The following is a 23474-nucleotide window of genomic DNA, read 5'->3' as shown; positions in this document are numbered from 1 at the left end:
TTGATTCTAACGCCAAAACACACATACACAAATATTTCAAAATTTTAAGAAGCCTAATTTGATTTTTCAAAAACATTGTCAGCTCATAATAATTTACTCTTTAAAAAATATTACTTTACCTTGGCAGCCCTCTTTCTTTTGTTCATGAACGAGTTTATGTCTAGGCATGAGTAATTACCCACAAAACAACGAAGGATAGAAAATATTATTTCTACTCATAAAATGAGTTTATGTCTGGACATGAGTAATTACAATTTTTTTTTATAAGTATGTGTCTGAGAGCATGTAATATAGTTTTCAACTCTACTTACAAGTTAATTAAAGTGTGGGTAATAGGTCCGCGCGAGATCTAGTTTACAGGTATCTAGAATGTAAGTATACCGAAAATAAAGTTGCTAGTATGAGGATGAACACACATATTTTCACAAAATGTGAATATGAGGACGGTTATTATAATACTCTACTATACTCAAATCATATCTATTGTCATTCCTTCATACAACATCGTGAGTTTAATATATAGTAGTGTAATAAGATTTCCGTTTAAGCTTGACCAATACTTTTCAATTGCATGTCACACTCAACATACTTTTCGTGAAATGTGATCAAGCATTGTACTACTAGCGTAATAGTCCATTAAATATAGAGAATACCAATTTAAATCACAAGTCTCATATTCATAACCTCTTTCTAAACCAAAAGAGTATCTATAGAAAATGATATAGAAATATTGGAAATTAACTTTGCTTCAAGCATAATGAAGTGTGAAAAAGTCTACTACTCCATGATGAGTGTGTTAAAAAATTAGACTTCACTATGCTCAAAATTTCAATTAATTATAATTTCAAAGAGATTCCAATATTGACACTCTCCATTAGAAAAGTATTTTAGAACAGCTAGAAGATATTTACTACCTAGCTGACATTAATAACATTAAATAGATGACATTGAGAGAAAGTGAGCACTCAATGCGAGAAAGAAAGCACTTATAAAAAATCTGTTACATGTTACCCGAAAAAATCTTGAGGATGATGTACTGATTTTACATTAGCGAGGACGAATGAAGATCAACTATGATCCCTCTTGTCCATGCAATGTCCTAAACGAAGAACCGTTCATAGTGTAGGAACTTAACTTAGGAGCCATTTTCACTCAATTCTCTACTAGTAAGAGAAATGGTACACATTCAGATAACATATGCAAGTCACAAGCTCACTAAATTTCAATTCGTTGCATACAAAACATAAAAAGGATAGAAGGGATCATAAATTTTTCAATGCAAATTCATCTTCTTGGTAAATTTGTGTGAAAACCTCTTAATGGGTATCATTTGTACATGCCCAATTGTTAATGAAACAACTACTTAGGAGGTTTTGATAAGTTTCTTCAATGGAACATCAAAGTGAAGGAAAAGAAACCAGAAAAAGAGTGGAAACACCTTGTTTAAAAAATATCGCAAATCCAAGTCTCCCAAGGAAGGTTTTATTGGCATCAAATTGGTCCATTTAATGTAGCATAGCTGGATCACAAAGATGCCGCTTTCCAAGTTTTGAATTCTCGGATCGCTTCTTTGTCAGGAAGCGAACATGATTTTTGCTGAAGCTTTTCATGGTGAGAGAGTTGAATGAACATTGACTTAGAGTGTGCAAAACAATTTGCCCAGCTTTGCCTTATACGGTTTTTCCGGAGATATTTGTGAACGATTTATTTTTCAAACGACATAAAAGACAAGATTTGAATTCTCTCATGCAGTGTTTTAAAACTCGGCTCAGTCATCGACATGGTGGGGTACTGAGTTGATGGGTCACAGGTCGGACCGGCGAGTCATTGGTTTGATTGCTTGACTCGGTGTATATGTTAAAAAATTAGAAAAAAAGTTAAAGTTAAGATCTATATGGTGGTGTAGTGGTAACAGTTTTGCATATCTTCCTTTAGGTCATGTGTTCGAGTCCGTCCCACCAATTTTTTTTGAAATAATTTCACTTTTTTGGAATTAAAATAATCGCTGGACAATTAATCAAGCCAAATTTGGCCCAATATATTAAATAAGTTGGACATCTCTACTCTAAGTCAAATTGAGCTACTTCAAGACCTATTCTCAACAGGAAAAAAAAGGAAATGAGTGGCTCGCCAGTCTGATAAAAAAATGACCAAGTCACCGAGTCAACATTGAGCTGGTTGAGTCAAACTGGTTCTCATCGGGCTGCATGAAAAATCGATCCGATGTGAAGCTGGGACCGGTCAGGTGATCGAGTCCCGATCCAACCGATCAGATTGGTCGGTCCGAGTCGAGTTTTAAAACTATGCTCTCATGTGACGTATATTGTCAAGTGGAACATTATGTTTATCTTTTTCGTCATCTTAATAATATATAAAGCCCATCCACCAAAGTGGGCAATAATGCTTTCTAATTTCCACATGTCATGTTTTTATTTGGTGTTTTCATTGAATTTCCACATGTCTATTTCTCATTGGTCCAAATCCTTAATTTTTGATTGGTCGACATTAATTACAACATTAAACAATAAATAAGTAAATACATAAATCAAACAATTTGAAATTTGGTCGAAATTAATTGGCCAGTAAACATTTCTTATGATTGTTTGACTATTTCAAGCATTGAATGTCGATTACATTTTTTTAAAAAATTAATTTACGTTGCAATTAAGCCAAACAAGAAACTTGATTTCTTTTGAGACAATTAAGCCAAACTTGACTATTTTGATTGGTCCACATTGTTTAATTTTCATTGGTCGAATTTAATGAGTCAATAAATAAATTAATAAATAAAAAAGTCATTAAATCATTCACCATAAATGTTGACATTCAAAGTTATTTTCATGTGGAAACGGTTAATAAAATTAGTAAGATACCAACCTGTTTTTTCCTTTTTTATTTTTTCCACACGTTTTTTATTTATTACTTACAATTCACCTTCATCTCAAATTTCCTTAAAAAAAAACCTTTCATCTCAAATTTGGAATCTAACCTGTCAAGAGTAATGACTTGTGTGTTGAAATTCAATATTCAAGTATAATAATAACTGGAAATAAAATTGATTTATTTCTTACAATTGACCTTCATCTCAAATTTGGAATATACCAATAATGAGAGGATTCTGCCGCTGCTGCCATAGCCGATTTATTTGATAAGCTTTGTTTGAAGTCTAAACCTACCCATAACTAGAACCCAATTCCAAGAAAAACAACTCCAAATTCATTTCACCTCCACACAGAGGAAAGAGGCGCTGAGAAAGAGAAGAAATTGTTCCTCTACCCATAGCCGATTTATCTGTTTGCATTCAATTGAAATCCATCCTCTACTGACCCTTTCCCAATCTAAAAATTGGAGATGTTGTGTATGGTATCGAAACAATAAGCAGCAATCAATTTTCATCTGGAGGGTTCCATTTCATATCAAAGGAATTAGTAGCAACCCAACCATCTCAAATCACAAAATGTTTGAAAACGCACAGGATTCCCTTGGCTGGAACGAATCCCTAACCCTCCGCTGGCTTCTATTGCGCTGGTTGTAGAGCTTCAAGCTTTGAAGGTATTTTCTGGGTTTTCTTCAAACGGGATCACGAGTTACTGAGATATTTTCTTCTATCGATTTTAACTATTGAGCTTTGTATCATTTTCTTCATCTGTTTTGTTTCAATAAAACTTGAATATTTTTTCTAAATTAAAAACAAACTGATTCATGATTTTCATTGTATATGGTTGTTCAAGAGAGAAAGTTGTTCTCTTCTAATGTAGATCTCTGGTTTATGCAGATGTTCAGAGTTGTACAGGCTTCATGTTAGGGTTTATTGGCAGAACTATGTGAGTTCAAAGAATTGTTTTCACTTCTTTTATTTGAATCCAAAGTATGTGGCCAGTAATGTGCTATATACCAATATGCACACATTCTTTATGAGGTTATAGTATCAGTAATTAGTTCATGGGTGCATGTAAATTTTCTCTTCTCACTGACTGACTGAGAAATTTTTTGGCACAGCATACTTTTGTTCTATGGTTCTGGGAAGTGTAAATGTTGACATTCTAAAGTTGTAATATATCTGTGACAATCAATATATATAATAGAATCTGTTTAGCTCATTTGAAGTTTTTAAATATTTTGTGGTGCAGTTACCCCAAATTAAAGAGTATCAAAATGTAAAGCTTATGTGGAACAAGCTTTATAATCCAGAGGATGTTAGCTGGTTCAAGGTGAGAAAACGTTATCCAGTTTCTTGAATCATTTTTGTTGCTGGTGTAACATGTAATTCAAATTATTAACTAAACCTTAATTACCATTTTATATTTTTTTATTTGAATACTAGAATTGATTGTTCTTTCTATTTGAAACCAAATTCAAATTATTAATTAACCCTTAATTACCATTTAATATTTTTTATTTGAATTCTAGAAATGAGACCTTTGTATATGAATTTCAAAATTTAACATGCAGATTTGAACCTTATCTCATTTCTCAGTTCTGATTTTCTCTCTCTATCTACCATTTTCATAAGTCATAATGCGCCTGATCTAATGAACACAGACAGAGCAAAGTCGAACCTTTGAGAGCTGACCTTTTAGGGTTATGGTTTATACATTATTTTGACACGAATTAATATATAATTTTTTGTGTATGTGTATTGTCTTCTAGATTTATTATTCTACTGCATTCTTTTTTTTCTTCAAATGAATGTACATGGATTTTCTGCTAGATCTGCTTGGAATAGCTTTAGTAAGGATAAGAAATTGAGGTATTTTTAGCTGGCTTTTAGGACTTTCAAACTTTCTAATAGATTGATAAGAATTTGTTGCAGTTACATTTCATGACTTATTTTTTTTGTGAAATTTGTTTGTGGCTTTTGTAGGTTAGCCTTCATAGAAGATTTAGTGGACCATTTGACTTTAATTGGTGAAGGTCTCAAGTGGGGTACTGACTTAGCTAAATCCAAAGTTTGTAATTCCTTTAATTGTTTCTAATGAAGTGATTTAGCTTATAAAGTTACTCACAAATGCATGAATAATTTCATTTTTTTTTATTCTAACTAGATTCAGATGTTTTTTTAACTTTTTCTTTAACCATTTCAAAATGTTGATCTTTAACCTGTGTCAGCGACTCTTCAATGGAGTGATGTAAAGCAAGAAATTCTTGAGTAATTGACATTTAAATTCCTTTTGTTTCAGTGAATTTAATCATGCTTCCTCAGCTGCTAACTGAACTTCTAGAGCTTCTAATGCTTTAAGGAAGCTGCAATTTCATTAATTTGTTTAGCAAGTTGAGTTTACTTATTATGGATTTTTCTAATAGGGAATATTCTTGGAGAAATTGCTGGTATCTTCAAGGTACTCTTGGCGTGGAAGATGAATGCAACAGTGTGTTAAAGGCCTTGGGATTTTGGGAAACAATTACTCACTCGAGAAAACATTAGTAGAGAGGCTTGAAGGCAGAGTTATCTCACTGAAATTGAACTACAGGTACATGATTTTGTTCGTTGCCCAGTAGCTTAATGTTATCTATGATGTTATGTTGGTATTTATCTATATATTACGAGCATGGATGGAGCGATGTAGAGTCAATGACTTTTAAGATGGACTGAATTATAGTCTTTGCATTGATATCTATAAATGAAGTTGCTCGAAAGTCTAAAGTTGTATTCTTGAATTTTGGTCTATAAGTCTTATTTCCTGATATCTCTTTTTAGTTAGCTTTCTACAACTGCTCCATCAAACTGCATGGCTTCAAGTGTTGATAAAGTAGCTGATCTGAATGCCTGTATAAAACAAGGTATCCATTCTTACTCTTTAATGAACAACGAAAATATTGTTGTCTCTTTTCTTCTTTTTGTAACATAAATGGCTAGATTGTATAATTTATAACTTATGGACCACTTTACATGGTGCAAGGTGTTGTTGGCAAGATAGCCATTCATTTAAACTAGACTAATACCCTTGCGATGCGCGGTTGTTGAGATGATATTATTTCTTAATAGAGTTGATAATGTTGCATTTAGCTTTATTAAAAATACAAATGAGTCATGAATATGTACATAATGCTCTAGCCTTTACGTCCCTTATCTGTATGCCAATTTTTTATCAATATAACTTGAGTTTTTCTTCATATATTTTCATAACTTTCTGATGAATTTTAATTTATAACTGAGTTTTTTTTCTATTTTTATCTGAAAACAAATATCAGAAGTGTTTATAGTTTCATGCAAATCCTTCTTTTATTTCTTAGCTTAAAATATTTTAGCTCATGGGCTTGAACGTCCATCCCAAGATGCAGAAATTGTTGAATTTCACCATATAATGTCAGATTAAGAATAACTGAGATTATGTGGGATTTTTTATATTTAACATCCAAAAGTTCAGTCTCTAGAAATCCTTTTCATCTTGCTTCTTATATAGCTGCTCCCTTTAAAAGCATGATTTTCTTACATATAATGAAATTATTTATCTCCTTAATTGCATGACTCACAACACTGATCAAACATATACTTCCAATTTTCTGGCATATAAACCTTTTTCGAAGCTCACCTGTAGACTCTAAAATCTGATCCACCAGCTGAAGTTTCTTATCATATTCTGATGACACAAGTCAAGCCTGCCAATCTCAGCAACTATGCAGGTTTTGTATATGGTTCCTATGGCACAGTCCAAGCATTTGTTCCAGCAATATTTGATGATGGATGGTATACACGCAATAAGATTGAAGTCACCTGCATGATTATTTTGTATACACACATTAAAATTGAAGTCATAAGTGACTATGTTTATCATTCAATTATCTATGCATCAATTTTTTTTGTGCATATGATACAATGCAAGTTAGTTTAATTTTTATAATTTCATATTATATGTAAGGACACTTAGGTCTAGATCCTAAACTAATTTCTATTAACTTAAAAAGATGAAGAAGATCATGTAATCAACAAATGTTTTATAGCTGCTTCCCCATATGTAAAAGTAATTGGTTTTCCATGTTTTAGATGTTTCTTAATGAATTAAAGTTTAGATCAGTTGGATCAGGACAATCATATATGAAAAAGTCTGAAGGGCCATCAAAACACACTCACAATATGAAACATTCTCATTAACCTAGAAAGGGAGGCAAATATGTCAATGTCAAAACACAAAATTGTATTTTACCACTTTAATTTACATCAATACTTTTTTTTTGATAAGCTACGGATATCACTCAAAAGTAAACATTGGTCGTAAATTTATAAGTCATGAGAATAATGTGAAGAAACTAACATTCCATATACTAAATTGATGCCTTAGAAACCAAAATTATGACCCTCAACTCTTCTCTTGAGGTAAGGAAAAGTAAATCTATGAGAAATAAGGCATGGAAGTTTCACAAGTCTCTTACTAAGCAAACATAGGAGAACATGCAAGCATCTATATTCTATATCATTTACGTATTCCTATCAGAATATGATGAAGTCCTGCAATTTGACAATAGATTTATTGTCGATGAACTTAACTATGACAAAGATGCATTAAAGGTACAATATGAAGAATTGTTTAGTATGTTTACACCTAAGCAAAAGTCTGTATATGAGAAGGTTATCACATTTGTGTTGTTAAACTCATGAGGCTTCTACTTTTTATATGGCTATAGTGGAGCCGAAAAGACTTTTGTTTGGAACACTTTATCCGCGTCACCTAGATCCAGGGGACTAATTGTGCTTAATGTTGCTTCCAGTGGCATAGCATCATTACTCTTTCCTAGAGGCATAACGGCTCATTCTAAATTTTGCATTCCATTAGATGCTACAGAGACCTCAACATGTAATATAAAGTAGGGCAGGGAAGTCTACGAGCAAAGCTTCTGCTTGAAACAAGCCTTATTATATGGGATGAAGCTCCAATGTTGAAAAAGTTTTGTTTCGAAGAAGCTGTAGACGTTACACTCCGAGATTTAATAGGTTGAAAAATGAAGACAACGTACATAAACCTTTTGGAGGAAAAGTAGTAATATATTAAGGTGATTTTAGACAAATACTACCTGTAATAACTAGAAGAAGCAGACATGGAGTTTTGGAAGCTACTATAAACTCTTCATCATTGTAGAAGCATTGCAAAGTTATGAAATTTTATAAGAACATGCGGCTAACCGCAACTAAGACAGATGATGAAGCAAAAGAAATCAAAGAGTTTGAAGATTAGATTCTTAAAATTGGAAATGGTGATCATCCTGATTCCGGAGCAGGAGAGTATAATGTTCGAATCCCGCTAGATCTGCTCATCCGAATTAGTCCTGAACCATTAATGAAATTGATTGAATATATATGTCCTGACCTTCCGCAAAAAATGAACGACCCGTAATTCTTTCAAGATAGAGCAATATTGGCCCCTACACTGGATGTTGTTGAAATGATAAACACTTACATGCTTTGCATGATAGCTGCTCCAGAACATGAATACCTGAGCTCCGACTCTTCCTTGCTATCTGAGGTGATTGATTTACCACCAAATTTTTGAACGTCAATAAAAGTTCAAGAATGCCAAATTGAAAGTTGGTACTCCAATCATGCTTTTGAGAAATATAGACCAAGCAGCAGGTTTATACAATGAAACCAGGTTAATTGTGGGTGAACTTGATGAATGTGTTATTAGTTCAACTGCTATCACGGGAACAAATGCTAATGACAAAGTGCACATTTCAAGAATGGACTTGGTTCATTTTGATTCTAAATTACCAATTAAATTCAGAATTTCTAATTGCAATATGCTTTGCGATAACCATAAACAAAAGTCAATGACAAACACTATCTCAGGTTGGGCTCTTCCTTCCGAGACCCGTCTTCACTCATAGTTATTTATATATAGCTCTCTCTAGAGTACGCTCAAGAAAGGGTCTTAAACTTTGAATACTGGATGAGTCGGACAAACATCAAACCAGTACTGCAAATGTAGTGTTTAAGGAAGTTTTTGGAAATGTTTGATTTATACAACACAATTTCATTTATTTATTTAATTTTTCTCTTCATATATTACTACAAGGTTGACTTTTTTTATAGAAAGTTAAAATTATATTAATAACAAGCTTCAAAGCAAAAGTCTCAAGCAGAGGGGTCAAACTAACCAACACCAGCGTAACAAAAAACTCGCTTAACTTATACACCATTAACTTATTTATAATTTAAAAATTGCATATATATAAAAAACTAATTTATTTATTTATAATTTAAAAATTGCATATATATAAAAACTAATTTATTTATTAAAAAAAATCAACATAAAATATAGTGCTGCGCAAAGGTTATCGCACTAGTAAATATTTAAAGGGTCCTACTTAATTGTTACATATGAAGAGAGAGATAGACATAAAAATTTCACATGATTATACATTACAGAGTTTTCACATGAGAGGATCCTGATCCTGGAAGACAAGTGGAAATACCTTGTCTCAAACAGGTTCCCAAATCCAAGTCTCAAAAGGAAGTTTTCATTGGCATCGAACTAGTCCATTTAAAGGAGAAGCATGGAGATGAATCACAAAGTTGTTACTTTCCAAGTTCTGATTTCCCGGATCGCTTCTTTGTCACGAAGCGAGCGTGTTGTAAGCTGAAGACCTGTATGTTGAGAGAATTGAATTAACCTTTACTTTAATGTCCAAAGCAATTTTCTTAGCTTTTCCTTATATTGTTTTTTTGAGAGATATTTGTGAATGTTTTGTTTTTCAAACGACAAGGAAGAAAAGTGTTGGATGTAATATTAAAGAGGTTTTACTTGTGACCTTTACATTTTTTTTTCTATCTTTATTTATGTTGGATTATGTGAGAATGAGCGGAGTAATTTCTAATCCTTAGATTCTAAGGAATCCTCTCTCATATAAAAAACCTCTCTATCAGTAGATATATAAAAGAGAAATTGACTTGAACATTACACTAATGATAATATTGATTAATTATGAATTACTTTATATTATATTGATAATTGTATTAAATATTATAAACGTCTCATACATATAGTTAAATTATTAAATATCATAATGAGTTAAATACTAATTATCAATTTCAAAAAATTCCTTGCATTAGTAGCAATAACAATCAATTATTCATGAACTTTATTTATTCAATAAATCATTGTTGTTGTTGTAAAAAGAACAATCAATTTTTTTTTTTTTTGGAAAACCAAACTCATATATTAAGAAGAACCATGTATCGGTTTTCAAAAAAAGAAGAACAATGTATCAACCAAAATACAAAGCTTCAGATACAAGCTTAGAAAGACAAAACAGAAATAAAAACTAAACATAGATAAAGGCCAAAAGATCCTAAGAAAAGCACTAGGAAATCAAGCTACAGGAAATAGAAAAAAGCTGAACGCCAAGGCTGAAAAAATGCTGGGAAAACAATCAATTATTAATGACTATTTATGGGATGGGAGGGGTAACTCACTTGGTTGAGCTAATGGTAGAAATAGATGTTAAAAAAAAGGAGGTCCAGGGTTCGAACCCTGAGGATGAGCATTTGTAATTACTAACAACTAACATCTAACATTTGCCTATAAAAAAAATTAATGACTCTTTATATTGATAAATGTATTAAATATTAATTTTTAAGCCTCTCATTCATATGATTAAAATATTAAAATTGCTTAAAATTTTAATCATCAATTAGCAAATATTCAAAAATAATAAGATTTTTTTTAACGAAAAATAATAAGATGAAATTAAGTAATACTTTCATATATAACAAACATATTAAGTAGTAAATAAAATATTTAATATCACAATTTTTTATATATATTAAAAAATGTTTTTGAAAATTTTAAATAATATTATATGTTATTAACTTTTAACTGTCATGTTTGTGCATATTATATAACTAGTATCTGAACCCGTGCGTCGCACGGATGAAATAATATGAAAAAAAGAAATAAAAATGAAGTTAAGAGCAATAAATAATGTTTTTTATATGGTCTTTTTGTTTTAACTGAGTCGAGTTACATTCGGTTATGTTTTGGTTATGTTTAAATTTTACTTTGGTTTTAGAGAAGACACTATCATACACAGAATCATGTGTGTATTATATTCATAGGTATAATCTTGCATTCGTTGATCACCATGAGTTAAAAACAAAGTAATAAAATATATGATAAATTTCACCCAAATTGACGTAACGTAGAAATCTGAAATAACCCACGTCTGAAATAGTATTTTAATTAGAGGTACAATGAACCAAATTACATAACAAATAGATTCGGAAAGATCCTTAAAATGTGAAAACCACTTAAACTGGAAAATTCATTATAAAATAAATAATAGCAATGTAAAAATGTCTTTGATTTTTTTGGATGAAGTGACATTTTTTCTTTTTCATAAGTCTCCACCTGCAAAGAATGAGACACCATAAAAAATACATCATTAACTGGTTAGGACTAAAGTTATTTATTCAAGAGAAAAACAATATATATTACTAAAATAAATTAGTACTTCAAATAAATTATCAGAATCAGTAGTAGAAATCATCTAACAGCTTTTAAGTAAAACTATTATTACCAACACAGTTATTTGTCGGGCTGAAAGACTCCATGGGTATTTTGCCACACAATATCTCTTGCAACCTTCAATCATAATATTAAACAACAAAAATAAAAGAAATCACACAATTGAATTGGAATCTCATCATTCAAGTACCAAATAGAAATAGCAACATGTTATATGATATATTGAAAGTACAAAGTAATTTCAATTGACTAAAAATATTAGATAAAGAACAAACCTCAAATATTTTCAAAGACCACCCAGTAGAGAACATTTGTTGTTGAAGTGGTAATTTCTCCTTCATCATCCAGTATTAAGATTCTTAACCCTTTTCCACTTTTGACTCTTGATACTGCTACGTAGAACTGACCATCAGTGAATACTGGTCTAGGAAGGTATAATCCTACATGACTCAAAGACTGCCCTTGACTCTTGTTGATGGTCATTGCGTAACAAACAGCCGATGGAAACTGTCGCCTTTCAAATTTGAATGGAAGACTCTAGTCTTGTGGAATCAAACTCATTCTACCAATGTAAACTTTTTTTCCGGAATTTGTTCCAGTCACAACAGTCGCACCGATCACATTTGGGCACAAATCCTCTATTAAAAGTCTAGTTCCATTACGTAATCCAAATGATTGGTCTAAGTTTCTTAGAAGCATGACAGACACCCTTTCCTTCAACACCAATTTGTGATTTGGAATTCCAGAACATTTTACTTCATGTAGAAACTCCGGGGGTTAACCATGCAGCTTCAACATCATTGTCCTCATCAGACTTGCAAGTAGAATCACAACTCAGATATTCTTTTTCTTCCCCTTCAATGCAAGATAAAATATATTGATTGACTTTTTCAACTGATTCTAATGTGGGGGCTAATATAGCTCTTTCTTGATAAAAGGTTGGATCTGTAAGATGAGAAACCATATCTGGATAAACAAACTGTATAAGTTGGAGCAACGGTTCAGATGGATCAGTAATCAAAAGATCATGAGGTACATAAGACCATTTTAAATTTCCCTATTTTTTTATGAGTTAAAGATGAATGAATATAAGACCAGGTGCATTGTTAACCTCAAATACTTCTACTTGACTAAATCTAAACTAATCCAGAAATTCAAGAGTTAGTTTTTGAAATCCACTAAAATCAAGATGAGAAGATGTTTCACGTTTTTGTTTTCAGGTTAGTATATATTCTAGAATATTGCAATTAAAGAAATTATAATCTCATATTATATTATCAGAATTTTTATTCAAAAATCAAAACTTTTGACCACTGAAGTATAGGTTTGTTACGTTTTTTTTTTCCTTTCCTTCTATATTTTGAATTTCAAATAGTATATAGGTTTATTAGGGGTGAATATTGTGAAGCTTGACTATATATTATTTCTTGAGTTTTATTAGCTTGACACATGTCCCTACAATTGTGGAAGCTGTAGATTATTAACACTTAAGCTTTCAATGAGTCTCAAACTATATATTATTAGATAACCTTAAAAAAATATTATATAATACATAAAAGAAACATAAACTATATAAGATAGGGGAATGCTAATGCACACCCACTCTTTTTTTAGAAGGAGTGCATTAGCAACACACACCTTTTTCTTTGGACAAAAAACCCAGGTTTCACTTTTTAAGTTAAGTTACTTTATAAGGGTGCTAAAGTAATTTTACAATCTATACTCTCTCTCCAATTCAGACTTTGCAGAGAAGATTCATCACATGTTCATTTATCTCTCTCACTCAACCTTTTACCATTTGCACTCCATCTCTCTCGTAGCCTCTATTATTCCTTCCACTGCCATCTTCATTCTCAATCCCTCTCCCCTAATTTTAATATTGGGTATTTACCCATTTATCAATCCCTCTCCCCCAATTGCATTCCCGTTCAACTCCATCTTCGTCTCTTCCAAGTTTCACACCCACCATCTCCATCACTATGTTGGATTGGGGGAGAAGATGCAATTGAAAATTGATACCCAGTTCTTGTATGTTGTGGGGTTGGTTTCGTGTTAGCAGTGGAACCAAATTTCATCAATTTGGCCCCAAAAAATCCACCAAGAGAAAAGAAAAAAACTTTGCCATCATCTGAGAGACGAAGGCTGGAAATATTGGAAAGATGATGAAAGGGTAATTGTACTGGTTTAGGAGAGAGAAATAATGTTTGGAAATTGGGTACGGTTGACTGGTTGAGTTAGGAAAGAGAAAAAGCTTAGATTTAGGATTAAATAAATATCAAGTTACACAAATGCCCCTAACTTAAACCATTTTAAAGAAGAGAAAGTTGGAGTTTTTTATCCAAAGAAAAAGGTGTGTGTTGCTAATGCACTCCTTCTAAAAAAAGAGTGGGTGTGCATTAGCATTCCCGTATAAGATATACATAAAAGGGTCAATCGATGGAATTTGAATTCTATTGTAGTAAGAATATTTTTTACTTATTAAGGTCAATCCCCCAATTTTCCTATAACATCAAATCTATTACTAGGTGCCGTTATAAAAAAATGGAATTTGGTAGGTAAAGGTTTCCTAATATTTCTACAATATCAAAATTCATAGAGAATAATATGTGGGCGTTAGATCTGGGATGGCTGTTATTCCTTTCAATGATGACTCTTCTGCTGCGACACTCCTGGGATATGCAAGCGTTGTGTTAGAATTGTACATTTCTTAGTTATGGAAATGGCGTTTTGGTGGTGGCGGTCGTTTGGTGGAGGACGCTTGATGTGGTTGTCTCTATTTTCGGTAGCAGGTTTGTTTCTAGAGGTGGGTTTTGGGGCGTTCCTGGTGTCTATCTTCCTCTATTTTATGGATGTTTGATGTTGCTCCGTTGTTAGTTCTGTCTAAATCGCGTGTTGCCACCTGTGGCAACGAGGTTTTTTTCTTCTTCTACGCTGTTGTTTTTTATGCTTCAGATCTTTATGAGGGCTACGACAACGGTTTGGAGGTTGTGATGGTGATGTTGTCAGTGGCGGGTTGTTTTTTTGTTTGTCCGATCTTATTGTTTTTTAGTTTTTATTTAATTTTTGATTATGTTTCTTAAGGATCTTGGTCTCCGTTCTATAGCGCTTTGTTGATATTATGTTCTTTGGTCTTTTGATATGCACAGTTGGGTTGTGTCTCTATTTTGGAAGGTTTAGTGCAGCTTGATATACCATTTTTGGTGTTTGTATTGAGGTTTTTGGTGATGTCGGTAAGGGTTGTTTATTTGACTTTAAAACATGCGATTATGCTTGTTGGGTTCGTGATGGATGATTTTTGTGGACTTTTTTACTTAGTGGTTGAATTTTTGTCAACTTTTTTTGTTCGATTAGTCACTGTACCCATGTTGAGAGAAGTTTTTTTTTCTCAACTTTCTTAATGTATCAATAAATTTTTACTTTTGGAAAAATGTAGTCAAGTTATAATTTTAGTCCCTTTAAAATATTCTCATGTGTCCTCGTCGGTCCTCCTCCATGTGTTTTTTTTTAAATTTAAAAAATGTGGCATTTTAAAATAATATTTAATTAAATCTTAATTTCCAATTGTGTAATTAATTATTTTCTTACTAAAATAAACTTAATCTTAATCCTTATGTCCTCTTTCTTCATCTTCATCCACATCCCCATATTTATGAACATTCAACCCATCAAACCCATAGTTTTTTTTTCTTCTTCAAATCTGAATCAGAGTTTTCATCACAATTTTTTAGTGTAATAAATTATTCTCTCAATTCCGACCCGGATATGATGAAGGTCAAAGGTCTCCCTAAAAATTTTCATAACCAGTTTGCATCGTGACCAAGGGTCCAAATTATAATCTACCTAACAACCGTAAGGTTGTGTTTGGATGGGGGGATTGTAGAAATTTAAGGGTTTTTAAATGTCAGGTTTCCTTGATTTTCAAATTCCATTTTTGGACAAAGTGTTGAAATTCACTCAAATGTATAATTCTTTCTTTGGGTAACGTAATTGAATTTCCTTCATTTATTATATCTTAATATAAATATTAAATTGTTATAACATAAAATTTCTTTTTAACCTTAATTAATATTATTTGAATAAATATAATAAAAAACTCGACTTAAATTCAGCCTAGAACTTATAATCGGCCCAAACTCCTAAAATTGATCCGACAATCCAAAATCAGACCAAAAACCTAAAATCAGTAGAAAAACCTAAAATCGGCCATAACACCTTAAATCGACCATAAACCACACCTGAACCCTAAAATTGACACAAACCCTAAATGTCGACCATAAACCCTACTTGAACCCTAAAATAGGACGAAAAATATGAAATTCGCCCAAAACCCTAAAATTGACACTAATCCTGACCTAAACCCTAAATTTGGCATAAAAACCTGAAATCGGCCCTAAACCCTAACATTGAGCCAAAACCCTAAATTCAACTCTAAAACAGACCCTAAAATCTGCGATTTCTGATTTGGGGGTTCAAGGCCGACTTTAGGGTTAAAGTCAGGTCTAAGGACAATTTAAGGGTTTTCGACTGATTTTAAGATTTCGACCGATTTATGGGTTTTCATTCGATTTTAGGGTTCAAGTCAGGTTTAAGGGTTTGGGCATATTTAAATTTCTTCGGTCGATTTTAAGGTTCAAGTCTGGTTTATTATCAATTTTAAGGTATTGGGCCGATTTTAGGTTGTTCGCCGGATTTTAAGGTTCAGGTCAGGTGCAGGGTCGACTTTAGGGTTTTCGGCCGATTTCAAGGTTCAAGTCGGGTAGAGTGTCAATTTTAGGGTTTTGGGTCGATTTTAGGTTTTTCAGCTGATTTTAGTGTTCATGTCCGGTTTAACGTCAATTTTAGGGTTTCAGTTGTTTTTGGGTTTTTCAGTCGATTTTATGGTTCAAGTCGGGTTTGGTGTCAATTTTAGGGTTTTACGTCGAGTTTAGGATTTTCGAACGATTTTAGGGTTTAGGGTTTTCAGCTAATTTTAGGTTTTTCTGTCAATTTTAAGGTTCAAGTCGGGTTAGTTCGATTTTAGGGTTTTGGGTCAATTTTAGGTTTTCGACTGATATTAGGGATTTTTGCTAATTTGTTCAAGTTAGGTTTATTGTAAATTTTAGGGTTTTGGGCCACTTTTAGATGTGACGGCCAATTTCATGGTTCAAGTCAGGTTTAGGGTCGATTTTAGGTTTTTAGTCGATTTTAAGGTTCAAGCCGAGTTTGGTGTAAAGTTTAGGTTTTTTAGCCAATTTTAGGTTTTTTGATCGATTTTAAGGTTCAAGTCGGGTTTGGTGTCAATTTTAGGGTTTTGGGTCGATTTTAGGTATGTCGGCTGATTTTAGGGTTTTAACCCGATTTTAGGTTTTCGGTCGATTTTAAGGTTCAATCGGGTTTAGTGTCGATTTTAGGGCTGAGTCAATTTCAGATTTTTCGGTCGATTTCAAAGTTCAAGTCGAGTTTGGTGTCAATTTTAGGGGTTTGGGTCGATTCTAGGTTTTTCGACCGATTTTATGGTTTAGGTCAGGTTTAGTGTCGATTTTAAGGGTTTACAACCGGTTTTAAGGTTCAAGTCGGGTTTAGTGTCGATTATAGCATTTTGGGTTGATTTTAGGTTTTCCGATCGATTTTAGGGTTCAGGTCGGTTTTAGGGTTTTTAGTTGATTTTTTAGGGTTTTTGCCGATTTGAAGTTTCAAGTCGGTTTAAGTGTTAATTTTAGTGTTTTGGGTCGATTTTAGGTTTTTTGACCGTTTTTACGGTTCAGGTCGAGTTTATGACCAATTTTATGGTTCAAGACACGGACATGTTAAAGAATGGGGCGTGACTTGCGTGAGAGAGACAAGCGAGGAAGAGAGACAAGGTATTTTCACAAATCCACCCTATTTGAGATGATTTTACCAAGTAAAATCAAAGTAAGAAAATCAAAAGAAAACTAAGAAAAGAAGATAAAATAAAACTTTGATTAATTTTCGTGTTATCTATTCAAGAGCAAAATGTACAATTTATAGCTAAACATAATTCTCTAGATTACCAACAAGTGACATTATCCTAATAAAGAGAATGTTCTAGAAGTTGACACCTTTGCGGGTGTAATGGTTAGAGCTCAATTCACCCACCATCAATTCACCCACCATCACCCACCTCTTCTCCCTTCTTTTAGGATTCAGAACAATTACTCCACCATGAAAATGCAAATGCTTCTTCATCTCGCTTCCCTAATTCGTCTTATACCCACGACCTAATTCCATTCAATCTGTTCGATTCCAAGCCCAACCTAGCGAAACCCAGATCGAGATTGGGTCAATTGTCCAAAAGGACGACGACCCAGATGAAGAAAAGGTGAAGATGAATGCGAACAACGGGAAAAACAAAGCCAGCAATATGTTAGGGTAGGAACTTTAGCGACTGCAAAACCTGGTAGCGGTATGGTTTCCACCCACGTGAGCTACACGGTTGTTTCGCGTTTTGCACCATAAGAGCATCAACTGTCTCATCCTCTCGACCTCCATTACACGGTTTTCTTTCAGATCAGTGGCGTTCACCCAGTTGTTGCCATCTGAGATTGGAATTCGAGGCAACATCAGAACGAGGAGGATGAACGTTGAGGAGGGAGAAGGGTTTGGGGAAGAACATTGGTGTAGGGTTTAGCTTCAAATAGAAGAGGGATCACGTTAGGGATTTGGCTCATGCGACTCTCATGGCTTTTGATCTCAATATTCCAAGCATTTACTTCATTAATTTGCGGAAGAAGAAAGGAGAAGAGGATATGAAGTTGATGATGATGACCGAAATGACATAAATTAAATTTTCTTGCAATATATATAGCAATGCTCTATGTAGTTCAATTGGTTAAGTGCATGTTTTGCTACTTTCTAGTCTTGAGTTCGAATCCTTTCCACCCTTTTTTTTTCCAATTCCATTCGCAATTTCCATGTGATAGGTCCAATAAATATAAAAAAAAGTCACATCAGCCCCCTTCGTTAGTTTTCTAACGTCAAACTGACGTAGCGGTACTCACAACACTTTTCAGTATCATTGAGGGTACAAACATAGACGAAAATAGATGAGGGGTGTCTTTTGCACAAGCCTGAAACATCAGGGGTAACAAATGCTTTTAAGCCAAAAGTTTAATGTATACAAAACGAAGAGTGCTAAGAACACTTATAAAAAAAAGTCACATCAACCCCCTTCGTTAGTTTTCTAACGTCAAACTGACGTAGTGGTACTCACAACACTTTTCAGTATCATTGAGGGTACAAACATAGACGAAAATAGATGAGGGGTGTCTTTTGCACAAGTCTGAAACATCAGGGGTAACAAATACTTTTAAGCCAAAAGTTTAATGTATACAAAACGAAGAGTGCTAAGAACACTTACTTTTACAGGGGCTGTCTAAATGATCCATGTGAAAGTTTGGGTTAAATAACTCATCATCCAATCACATTGGAAATAAGTGAGTTAGTGAGTTAACTCACTTATTTCCAATGTGATTGGATGATGAGTTATTTAACCCAAACTTTCTCATGGGTCATTTAGACAACCCCATTTTTACATTTCATTCTCAACACTTTTTTGTTAATCACTTAAAATTCATGTGAGTCTCATCAAATTAGAAGTGAGATTTATATTTTTAGTAGATTTTATATAAATTTAACCAATTAATAAGAAAGTGTTAGAAACATATAATTTTAAAGTAAGAGCTACTCTCAATATACATATAACATGTACATGGATAGTATATATTATATATATTCACACATTAAATTTCAGAAAGAGATAAGAAAAATTAAGAAATATTGAAGAATATGATAAATGATATGAAAAGGAAAAGAAGAGTTAAGTATATAAAAAGATAAGTTGAAATTGGATTAATAAGAGAAAGTAAGTGTAATATCACAAAACTAGATGTACCTAAATGAATATTATCTGCCCTATGGACAATTCACAAAACAAACATGGATACACCTTGATAAGCTATTTATTGAACAACTTCTTTCCCATCAGAAGCTAACTCTCATTAGTTTTAGTCTCAAACTTTGATTTTAATTTCATCTAAGTGTAGTTGTTAATGTTTCAGGTCTCAACTGGCCAAATAAAACGAGAATAAAAGGAAAGGACATTTAACATTATCAAATTCAAAAATAAAACAATAGTTTGGCTATTTAGCAGAGAATACTTATCAACAAAGCTGCACTTATCTCTTATATATACTCAGTGCAAACCCTTCCTGCTTCATTGATTGAGATTTGATCCTAAAAGCGGTGCTTACATGAGAAGAAGAGAGCCCAATATAGCCAAGGCCAACTTGCCGGCTATATTTGATCCTCACCGATTGTTTGCCTTCACTAATGCCGGCAAGTCATCCTTGGCTGCACTACGCTCTCTCCCTTTTCATGCAAGTTCCTCTTAGGTAGCTATCTGTGCTGCTAATTTTTCTGCAACATGAAACAACTCAGTAACTCACTATGGTGACATTACATATATACATGTAAATGATATGGTGAATTCAACTGTATTCTAAAAGTACCAAGTGGTGCTACCAACAAAAAGCCATACTAGAAAAGGGATACCGGTGGATTGCCATGCTGCCAAATTTATCCAAACCTGTTTCATTGGGCATAGTAGAGACAGAGACAGGGGACCAATTCAGGAAACTTTGGCCCACTTATTCCCTTTTTGTGACATCCATATCTATAAGGTTATGAAAGGGAAAAAGATAGGAATCTTTCATTGGTCCTTGCGTGGGTAAAGATGATGATTGTTGCTATGTCTCTTTGTGTGGTTTGTGTTGGTCCACGATCAAAATAATGTTTTATATATCTTGAAATAAATCGTCCTAAATACTAAAGATGGCATTAAATGAAAATTTATTGCATTTGATATTTTAGAAATATACAAAAAACCGTAGGAGGATGAAGTAGGAGTGTAAACTTAATGCATTTGATATATTTGAAGTGTAAAAAAATATGTAGGAGAGTACAACCTTATTCTTCCAAGAGATTTCCACATTACACTATGAGCAAACCATACAAATGGATTGAAAACACATATTTCACCAAAAATCTTTAAGGTAGAGGAGTGTTAGCAACACTTACTTAATACTTTCTTTTTAGCATTTTTTCATTGGTCGGTTGAAATTTATGTGGTGCAACTAAATTAGTAGTTAAATCCATAATTTTAGTGGGTAGCACAAGGATTTCAAACAACTGATGATAGTGTGTTAGAAAGATAGTATTAAAGTGAGTCTTAATTACTAGCATTAGTTAGATGCATGAGTCTCCTGACTTATATGTTGCTTAGCATACACATATTCATACGATGTAAATCTTCTTATTAACAATTTTTCTTTTAAGTTTGAGTTCATCTCAAGCAGACGTCTCCACATAATTGTATAACTTAATCTTCCTTAGCAGGTCACGCTGCCTATCCATATTATAATTAAACTTTCAACGTAAAGAGTTGTTACTATAGTTACACTAACTATCTACTCAAATACTATTATTCGGTAGCAAGATGCATGAAACTCTGGAAAATCTCGCTATTGAGCTTAGAACAAACCACACAATTGGATCTCCATAATAATTGAGCAACATATGAAATGAAAGAAGTTCCGTACACCTAATGGGTCGAGGATTTTGATATTGGCCCGTGAAAAGCTGGATCTCTATAAGAACGGGATGAGAGGATTATTGTTGGACGTTATATGCGACATATATATATATATATATAGTGTTCTGTACTATGGTAAGGCATTCTGGCTTTAGCTAGCAAATTGATCATATTATTTATGGATAAATTTTGTGAAAAGACGTTTCCTTTTGATTTCATTTCCATACCATTACTATACTAAAAGAACTTGGTTTGCAACAAATGAATTAGAAACCACTCTACAGAAATCATTATTTTAACATTGTCCCTTGTATCCCTCTTTGAGATATGTGATTAAATTAATGTCAGATAACTCAATTATTTACTATTTAGTGCGAACATTTGCAATACAAGGATTGGTCACTCCTGTGGACGACGGCTATTTGGGTCTCAACAATATAATGTCACATGTTCGAGAATATGTGAATAATTAAGAGACTCAGCTCGTATACCTCTTTGAGATAATAATTACATAATTTGTTGACAGTTCTGCACTAATTATAAGTGAAATTAAGATCAAGGGGTCTAACATATCAGCCAAGCGTGAGGGACCCGTTTGGCTGGTTTTCATCCTTTATGTTGAAGACACCCTTGATGGGAAGGTGTGTTCTGTCGGTTTGTTGACTGATATGCGTTTACTTTATGATGCAATTTCTTTCACGCTTTTAATAGTGCTTCTTCTGGTCGAGTTCAAGCATGTAGCAAATAGGCACAAAACTTTTTTATACCAATTGTTCAAATTATCCGCTTTCGGTGGCTTTATGAGAACAAACCAAAAAGAAAAAAATAAATTAAGGTGTGAAAGTTCAACATAATTTTAGAAAAAAGGGCGGTGGTTTGTTGGCTGCGAGAATTGATTTGACGAAAGTATATGACAAAGTTAGCTGAGATTTTCGTCATGCCACTTTGTATGATTTTAGGCTGTCCTTCTTCGTTGTTGATTTTATTATGTGGGGAGTGCAGCTCCCAATTTATTTATCCTTTGGAATGGTTTCAAGCTGGGAATTAGATTGGCACTTAAAAGTGGAGAAACTCTAAATTGCCCCTCCGTGTTTTACTCAAGGAGATAAATTTTCGGATTGATCCGTATGTTCAACTTTCGAATCGTATTAGTATTAGAACAGAACACGGGATCAATTCATTCACTTTCAGTTTCCCACAAAACTTCAACACTCGGAGCTCTCAACACTCGCGATTAGGGAAGCGACCAAGCCGCGACCAAGAATCGTCAAGCATCGTTGTTTCTGCATTAATTTTTGGTGTTTCTGCCTTTGTGACAGTATCTGCTTTGAGAGGTCCGAATCTTGAAGTTTAATATTAATCTAGTTTAGCAACTCTCGGATGTCTTAAAAAGGAGTGGGGTGGCAAATTTAATTATCAACCAGTCCGAAACTTATAGTCCTGGAGAGATCCGAAACTTATAATCCTGGATCACTCACACATGTGTTCTCAATATCAATTATTCATTTATGCTAATATACAGGTATTTCCAAAGAACAGTGCACCTCCACCAAAAAACTTCACAAACATAACAGAAGATTAATATTAGTTCTTTGCTAATTTTGTATTAAGGACTATTTGTGTAACTTTTCAAATGCTTAACTTATATTATGTATTGTTATTTTGCTTCACTTTATAAATGCTTAACTTAAATTATGGATTGTTATTTTGCTTCACTTTTCAAATACTTAACTTAGATTATGTATTGTTATTTTGCTTCACTTTTCAAAATTATGTATTGTTAATTTTGCTTAACTTGGATTATGTAACTTTTCAATTTTAAAGTCGTGTTATTTTTGCTGCAATTGGACTAAAGTTATGTTACGGAGTCCAAAACCTCAACAACTGGATTGGGGTGGAGGTTTAAGTCCCGGAAGGTAGTCCTGGCATTTTTTTAAAAAGGCTGGGGTGGCAATTCTAAAGGTTACGGTGAGAAATCTAATTCCCAGCTGCCTTCATTTGTGCTGCAAGAGGAATAAGACATGGAGATCTTTTATCTCTTTATTTCTATGTACTTTTTGCATGGTAAAACTTGGCACCTTGCATGTTTTACGAAAGAAGATATTGGCATATCTTATTATTTTTTTATGATCATGTGTCTTCCTTTTTTGTCAGATACCAAATGAACAAATGAGAGTTATTTCTGATACTTTAAAGGATTTATGTGAAGCTTCTAGATTGTGTGTTAATTTGGAGAAGCCTACAAAGTTTTGTTCAAATAATATTTGATAATTAGAGTTAGGAGAAGCTTTATGCTATTATTGGAATTACCCGCGAGCAATCTTGGAAAATATCTTCAGTTTCCCTTGCTCAAAGGAAAAACCTAGAGGAAGAATTTCGCTCTAATTATAGATAAGGTAAACACTTAATTGACTTCTTTGAAAAGC

General features: G+C 33.1%; 3 long non-coding RNA genes across 7 annotated transcripts; 1 reads left to right on the top strand and 2 right to left on the bottom strand.

Annotated features, from left to right (window-relative positions):
- Positions 1-3056: 3056 nt before the first annotated feature.
- On the top strand, positions 3057-6842 carry LOC130720136 (uncharacterized). 5 transcript variants are annotated; one of them, XR_009012950.1, is made up of 7 exons: positions 3057-3552; positions 3776-3824; positions 4131-4211; positions 4712-4750; positions 4865-4949; positions 5305-5471; positions 5699-6842. It is a non-coding gene; the product is annotated as an uncharacterized LOC130720136 (long non-coding RNA). The 5 variants fall into 5 exon arrangements; XR_009012948.1 differs by having other exon boundaries at positions 3059-3552; positions 4865-4926; XR_009012947.1 differs by lacking the exon at positions 4712-4750 and having other exon boundaries at positions 3060-3552.
- Positions 6843-11189: 4347 nt separating this feature from the next.
- On the bottom strand, positions 11190-12679 carry LOC130720836 (uncharacterized). The gene is made up of 3 exons (XR_009013248.1): positions 11735-12679; positions 11512-11576; positions 11190-11342 (listed from the first exon to the last, which is right to left on the bottom strand). It is a non-coding gene; the product is annotated as an uncharacterized LOC130720836 (long non-coding RNA).
- A 6864-nt stretch (positions 12680-19543) lies between these two features.
- LOC130721304 (uncharacterized) lies at positions 19544-20100 on the bottom strand. The gene is made up of 2 exons (XR_009013405.1): positions 19967-20100; positions 19544-19874 (listed from the first exon to the last, which is right to left on the bottom strand). It is a non-coding gene; the product is annotated as an uncharacterized LOC130721304 (long non-coding RNA).
- Between the last annotated feature and the right edge of the window lie 3374 nt (positions 20101-23474).

The sequence above is a fragment of the Lotus japonicus genome, chromosome 5 (genome assembly GCF_012489685.1).
Source record: "Lotus japonicus ecotype B-129 chromosome 5, LjGifu_v1.2".
NCBI lineage: Eukaryota > Viridiplantae > Streptophyta > Magnoliopsida > Fabales > Fabaceae > Lotus > Lotus japonicus.
Note: the sequence above shows the minus strand (reverse complement) of the source record. Positions and strands in the feature narration are given on the sequence as shown.